Genomic DNA, 8085 nt, shown 5'->3' on the forward strand with positions numbered 1-8085 from the left:
GTGTTTGAGCTCCAGTGGATAGAGTGTTGGGCCTGGAGTTAGGAAGACTCATATTTCTGAGTTCAAATCCAGCCTCAGACACTTCCCAGCTATGTGACCTTGGGCAAGTCACATTACCCTGTTTGCCTCAGTTTCCTCATTTGTAAAATGAGCTGGAAAAAGAAATGGCAAATCACTCCAGTATCTTTGCCAAAAAAATCCCAAATAAGGAGAGTGGGGAATAACTGAAACTAACAGAACAAAATAAGTTTCTAATGTGGATCAATTTGTCCCTCCTGAGGCAAACTTGGTAGTACTGCTCCCCCTGCCAGGCCTTTCTGAGGCTTGCCATATTGATACCAAACTTCATGGGAATGTCCTATTGGCATAACTCACTGCAGCCCTCTGAGCTTCATGTTCATACTGAGATACCCCAGGTTTCCTGACAGCAGGGATTACAGGTGCTGGCTACCTCCAGCCCTAAGCATTTTTGAGCAGATGTCAGCTGTGAGGGCCAGAAGTGTCTTGAGAGTAAGGAGGAAAAGCAGTCTCCATTACAATGAACAATTATAATGATTATATTTGCTTTTGTATTTTGGGCTGGGAGATGGGGAGCAATAATAGATGGAGGCTTTGTTCATACACTATTCTATTCCTGCTTTGATACATACTCATGATAGTCTGCATTGTAGAGATGGCCCTGGCTTCTGGAACTCAGAATCAAGGATTGAAAAGCTGATTGATATCACATGCACATTCTTTTCTCCACCTTCCTCCCTCCCCAAACTCCATCCTTCTCTGTCTCTGTCTCTCTGTCTGTCTCTGTCTTTGCCTCTCTCTTTCTCATACACACACACACACACACACACACACACACACACACACACACACACACACATACACACACCACAAAGAGTCATAGCTGCTAGTACTCTGATAACTAGGACTTTGTACGGAGGTGGACACCAGCAGACTTCAGCATTAGGTCTCCTGGGTATCCATGTGCTGAGAATAGAGGCTCTCCAATTTCTTGAGGACATTTTTTCAGGGGAGAAGGAATTCATTCTAAGGGCACTGTAAGGGATACAACCATCTTCCCTTCTAGGTGCTTTCTGCATCCTGCTCTTTTACCAGAACACCATAATTTATTTTCCATCAATTTCTATTGACATCTTTTGATTTCACATCACCTACATTTCCCAGTTTCCCTCTCCCAGAGAACCACCACTTATAGCAAAGAATGAAAAAGAAAGAAAAATAAAAAGAGAGGAAATACCTAGTACAATGAACAAGTCTAACACTCTCCTCACTGTTCTCTGTCCATAGTCTTTGTGTCACTCCAAAGGGGGAAGGAGGGGAAGTCCAATACCATTGAAAAAAAATGAAGCTGGATTGACATTTTACTAATTGAAAGTTTCTGGATTTGCTTTTTTCTTTTCCTTGAGTCTTTTTGTACAAAATGGCTAATATGGAAATGTTTTACACCACTACATATGTAGAACCTATATCTAATTGCTTACCATTTCAGAGAAGAGGGAAAGGAAGAAAGAAAGGAGGGATAGAATTTGGAACTCAAAACTTTGAAAAAAAAATAAATGTTAGGGGGCAGCTAGGTGGCACAGTGGATAAAATGTTGGCCCTGGATTCAGGAGGACCTGAGTTCAAATCCCACCTCAGACACTTGAGACTTACTAGCTGTGTGACCTTGGGCAAGTCACTTAACCCTCATTGCCCCACAAAACCAGAAAACAAACAAACAAAAAACAAATGTTGAAAATTGTTTTAATGTATAATTGGGGAAAATAGAAAAAAATTTAAAAGACCCATCTGATAATGCTATTTTTTTGCTTCCTTTTCATGTCCTATTAGCAAATTTCCGTAAATCCTCTGTGGTACCTGAAATTCCACCATTAGTATGAGTCATTTCTTTGGGTTAAATAATTGTGTCTAGGATCATATATTTAATTATAGAAGAAACCTTAATCCCCTATGAAAATGAGAAAAATGTTTGAAAAACCAACAAAATAAACTACTTTCACCTATTAGCATTAATATGGTAGGATGACAGACAAGAAACTTAGATTTTAAGTTAGAGGATGTGGGTCCAAATCTCAGCTCTTTTACTTACAAGCTTTGTGACCTTGGGCAAGTCTCTTAACCCTTTTGAGCCTCCATCTCCTATTTCTCCACCATGCTCATCATTGTTGAGGTTGTAGGAATGCTTCTAGTTGGCAAAGTTGAAAACAAAGAATAAGAAACCTAGTTGGTAACACCGGAAAATTAGTTGATTGAATTACATCTGAAGTTCTTAACTTTTCTATAGCATGGATTCCTTTAAGAATCTGGTGAAGCCTATGGACCCTTCTGCAGAATTATGTTTTTAATGTATAAAATGAATAATAATAATAGCTAACATTTGTATGGTACTTACTATATGTCAGGCACTGTGCTAAATACTTTACAATTATTATTTCATTTTATCTTTACAACAACTGTGGGAGGCAGGTACTATTATTATCCCCATTTTATAGATGAGGAAACTGAGGCAAACAACCTAAGCAACTTTCCCAGGCTCACATAGCTATTAAATATCTAAGACTGGATTTGAATTCATGTCTTTCTGACTCCAGGCCCAGAGCTCTATGCATTGTGTCACACAGCTGCCCTAGCAGCTAATATATAGGAGTACAAAGGAAATGGTGGTGCAGTGGATAGGCTACCAGGCATGGTGTCAGTAAAACTACTCTTCCCGAGTTCATATATGGCCTCAGACACTTGCTAGCTGTATGACCCTGGGAAAGTCATTCAGTTCCTCAGTTCCTCATCTGTAAAATGAGCTAGCAAATCACTTTAGTATCTATGCCAAGAAAACCTCAAGAGGAGTCATGAAGTGTTAGACGTGATTGAAAAACAACTGAACAACAACCCACAAAGGAAATACATAAACTTGCCAAGGGATCCGATTATATTGAAATATAGTTATCAAAATATTAAAAAACAAGTTCATGGACTCCAGATGAAGAACCCCTAGATAATCTGCAAAATCTCTTTTATCTCCAAATCCTATAACTATGAATTAGTTCATTGGCCTGTTTTTTGAACCAATGACCCAGGAAGCAGGAACGATCAGATCTGAAAGGAATTGTAAAGATAGTTGATTGTAATATCTTAAAGATTATGGAAAATGGCAGTTATCACAAAGCTGGAGAAGGGAAAATGTAATGATTTTCAAAAAAGAAAGGAGAATACAGTCTGCTAACTATAGGACAGTGAACTTGACTTTGGTTCTTGGGAAAATTATAGAACAGTTCACTAAAGAGATGCTTGATGAACATGTAGAAGGGGAAGAGAGAGTACAAAGAACTAGTGTGGTTTCATCAAGAACAAGGAGCACCAGAGTAACTTTGTTTCCCTTTTGACAGGATTATTAAAATAGTAGCTGAAAGGAATACTGTCAATATAGTGTACCTAGATTTTAGTGAAATTTTGATTGCAAAACTTCATTCGATTTGTGTGGAAAGGATGGAAGGATGTGGACTAGATGACGCTATAATTAAATTTCAGATCTGGTTAGATGGCTGGATTCAGAGTAGTTAGTGATGTAATTTCAACATGGCAGGAAGTGGATAAAGGCATGGATACTAATCTCATCAAATTTGCAGAAGACACAAAACTAATAAGGACAGCCACTACACTAGATGAAAGTCAGGATCCAGTTAGTCATTAATAAACAGTTATTAAATGTACAATGTCTTATTGTTAGGTACAAGAAATCAACCCCCGGTGTATAAGATGAAAGATGTAGCAGGTTTTCTGATAAAAGAAGTTGGATTTTTTGTTTACTGCAAGCTCTATATGAATTAATAGTAGCTAATGATCACTGAGATGAAAAAGGAGATGATAATGCCATTCTTCTCTGCCCTCATCAGACAATATTGTGTTCAGTTTAATAGCACCATAATTTCAAAAGAAGATAGATAAGATGGAGAGTGTCCAAGGGAGGGCAAACAGGATGATGAGTTGATATCCAATGAGGATTAGTTGAAAGAACTTGGAATGTTTAGCCCAGTGAAGAGAAGACTCAAGGGGCCAGGAGATCTCCTCTTCAATTATGTAAAAGGCTGCCATGTTGGGGAGCCATTGGATTTGTTCTCTTTGGCTCCAGAGGGCATAGTCAGAAACTATGAATGGAAGTTGAAAAGAGACCAATGTAGGTTTGATGGTAGGAAAACCTTCCTAACTTTGCAAGCCCATTTCAAGGGGTGTCATGTTCCCAATGGTTGAAGGTCTTGCAGAGACTGGATGACCATTTTTCAGGTCTGTTATGGTAGCGGGGCTAAGCATGGAGCCTAGTATATAGTAGGCAATTAATAGATGCTCTTTAACTTGACTTCTGTGTATAAGTTGGACAAAATGGCAGCTGAAATCCCTTCCAATTCTCCAATTTTGTGATTCTCTGACTCTGGGACCATGTAATCCAATTTCCTCATTTTGCAGATAAGGAAACTAAGGCTATGACATGTTCTATATCACCCACTTAATAAGTGGCAGAAGAACATCTGCTGTAATTCACTACTTGTGACTTCTAGACCAATACTTTTCTCCACAACACCAGGGTTTTTTGGAGTACAGGGTCTGTGGAAGTGATATGGAAAACACATCAGTTTTGACAGGGGTGGGAGAGAAACACAAACTGAACATGAGGTGCTACCTGGGAAACTTGGCCTCACTGTGCACCCAAGGTGGGGAGCTGTGAGCCAGGAGCTGATCTTGAGCAATGGGAAAATTCACGGCACCACAAGATGGGAGAGAGGCCCTGAAGGGGCAGATGCTAAAGATAAAATTCATTTCAAAATGTGCTGCTGCAGGCCCTAGTGTTACATTTCTCTGCAGTATGAGAAATGCACACTACAATTTTTTTATGAAGGTAAAATAGTTCTAGGAAGAGAAAGCTGGGGGGAGGGGTAGGAGAATGTGTTGAGAAAAGAGAAGTCTAGGAAAAGGGAAAACCCTGCCTCTATCTCTCCCTTCTCTCAACACTACCAACTTTGAAATCCATGCATCCCTCTAATTCTTTCTGTATTCAAAACATCCACAATCTGAGCACATCAGACTCATCTTATTTGAAGGCACATAGGGTCAAAGGCCCTTAAGCAACTTCTTACAAGTGTGAGGCAAAAAGTCATCAGTGAGAGAGTTAATACAGTTCCTTTTCACTGAAATCCCTCTGCAGTTTTATAAAACTGGTTTGTGTATGCTCAGGGTTTTGTGGGGATTTGTATTTCTTTGGCATAGCTAAAGGAAAACTACAATGGGGGGCAATTTTCCATACTTTTACCATAAATTCTTAATTACCAACCAGGAGGGGGGAAATAACCCAGCAGTAAATCTAATGTTCTGCTTGGAAGAAAGACACATGGAGAAAGGAAGGAAACACACAAGGCTTTTAATGACATTTACAAAGAAAGAGCTTAAAACATTATTCACTGGCCAATCTGGCCCAGTAGGTGCCTGAAAGTAATAAATTGATTCCTGTTTTTGTATTCAATGGAACGCTGATAAGAAGCAAGAAATAGCTACTTTTACCTTGACTGCAGGCCCCAGGATTTGTAGACATAAATACAAACCTTGGCCTTTTTTCACTGAGTGCAGGTTTAAAGCTTTAAGGTTGAATCCCCTAGTTTTTGCCATTTTTTGGAAGCTTGATGTAATGGAAAGAATACTGTGTTAGGAAAAAAGAGATGCCACTTTTGATTCTGTCTCTGTCCCTTGTTAGCTGGATGTTTCTGAGCTACTGGGCTTTAAACTTGGTGGAGCTCAGTTATCTCATTTATAATACCTCTAATTATGGAGGAAGTGCTGGATCTAGGGTCAGAAAGACCAGGTTCATAGTTCTGCCTTTGATACTTAACCATGGAAGTCACTTAATATTTTGAACCTCACTTTCCTCATCTGTAAAGGGGGATGGCAGTGCCTATAGTACCTCCCTCTGAGGGCTCTTTTCAGGTTTAAAGTATTTTTCAAACCTTATGGTCTACATGGAGTTCAGCTACCTGGAGACTGGACCCAGTTATCCCTTGAAGTCCTTTCTAATTCCAAATGGAAGGTCAGTGAATTCAGGCATGAAGAAATTTTTTTGTGGTCATTTAATAAAGACAGCTTCAAAGCCCATAAGGATATGTTCATTTTGCATACGATCAAGCTCTTGACCAGTGTGCACAGGTTAAGGAACCAACTGTAGTCTGAAGAGCCAGGATTGAGTCAATTCAAGATTATGGGGTTTCCAGCTCCTCTTCTCCGCGTTTACTTGGAAGGACTAGACTCATTCTACTTGGCCACAGTGAAAACAGGAAATTTCAGTTGGCTATAAATCAAAATTTCCCAAGAATTTACACTACTCAGGAGTAGATTTGGTTGCAAGAATAATAACATTAATAGCTGACATTTATTTAAGATTTATTTGTTTATTTAATTTATATTTTGTATTTATGGTTTACAAAACACTTTATAAATATGATCTCATTTTATATTCACAACAATCTTGAGGGGCAGATGCTTTTTAAATCTCCATTTGATGGAGAAACTGCAACAGGCAGCAATTAAATGGTTTGTCCAGGGTCACACAAGTCGTCAATATCTCAGGTCACATTTGAACTTTGGTCGTCTTAACTCCATGCCCAGTGCTCTATCCATTTGTTAAGTTAAATGTAGAGAGTATCTGTGTGTGTAGGATATATGAGAATATGTAGCCCCTAGGGGCCATTTGAATTTTGAGAGTCTAGTTCAAAGCTTAAATGAGAAGTTTACATGTTGCATATAGAGTTTCCCATATCTTTTATGCTATAGATAATTAAATGATGATAATAAGAATCAAATTCACATTTATCAAGTACCCCAAACTACATGCTATTGATAATGCTAGAAAATATGAGGTAAGCCCCTACGAGATAAGCTTTCATTCTTGTTGGAGAGATAAATCATAACCTTGAAAATCTGATGGATGTTCTCATTGACATGGACCCTCCATCCAAGAGTATGGAACACAAACCATTCATACCGTCTTGTCCCGTGCAGCTCTTTTCTATATTCTCCTCTAAATCCTCCACTGTGGATCCATTTGATATTCTGGGAGGCTTCCTCTAGCACACTTGGCATTACGAATACACCTGTCCACACTCATGAACCGTCCATCAGTTATTCCTTGCCCTCAGCACATGGCCTGCCCGACACTTTTTTCTGTTATGCATCCATTTTAGGACCTTCTTTATACTCTTTCTGCCCAGTTCTCTGATGACAAAGTTGCAACTGACTCATGGCTACCATGTGCCTTTCCATTGCCTCTTGAATGACTTTTAGTTTTTGCCCTTTAAGTTACTAAAATATTCTATGACCCCCAATGCAATATTGCTAGAAGAATATCGATGCTAAAAAGATAGCATTTCATCTCAGGAAGAAGTTGGAGACCATTAAAAGCATGGTGTAGTTACCCCTACAGCAATCCTGATTACTTGTTGCCTCCTTTCAATTTGGGGCCTGGGACATTGTCTAGTTCCAGTGTCTGTCCAAGTGACAGGTAATGATGTATCTGTTCTCTGGATTTTCCTTTAAAATTATTTAAAATTATGGATTTAACAAACATCAATAAATGTGAAGACTATAATATATGAAGAATACAGTGTATAAAAGAATGAATTTTGTATAACTATCTTCCATCCAATTATATAGCAGTCTGGACAAGACATTCCTTCATTTATTTTGTTTTGCCTGTGTGGGTAGTTAGGCTAAAATCTTTTGAGTGATTTTCGAACTTATTTAAGAAGCTCTTCAGTGCTTTGGAGCTTGATACCATCAGTACACCATAATACAAAGCAAAAGTAATTGGAGACCCTCACCGTCTATAGGAAATTGCTCTTTGATTGAACTTTGTCCTGGACTTTCTCAGCCTTGGTAAGCCAACACCTCCCTATTTTATATCTCAATTGATATTAACAGTTTGAAGACCATCAAACATAAATCTTGCATGATTTTGACATGTGAATGTGGGAGACACTGTTGGAGCAGCTTTATCATAGCATGACCACTCTTTTGAATCAATTGCTTTTTTTT

This window comes from Dromiciops gliroides, chromosome 1 (assembly GCF_019393635.1).
Source record: "Dromiciops gliroides isolate mDroGli1 chromosome 1, mDroGli1.pri, whole genome shotgun sequence".
In the NCBI taxonomy this organism is placed as follows: domain Eukaryota; kingdom Metazoa; phylum Chordata; class Mammalia; order Microbiotheria; family Microbiotheriidae; genus Dromiciops; species Dromiciops gliroides.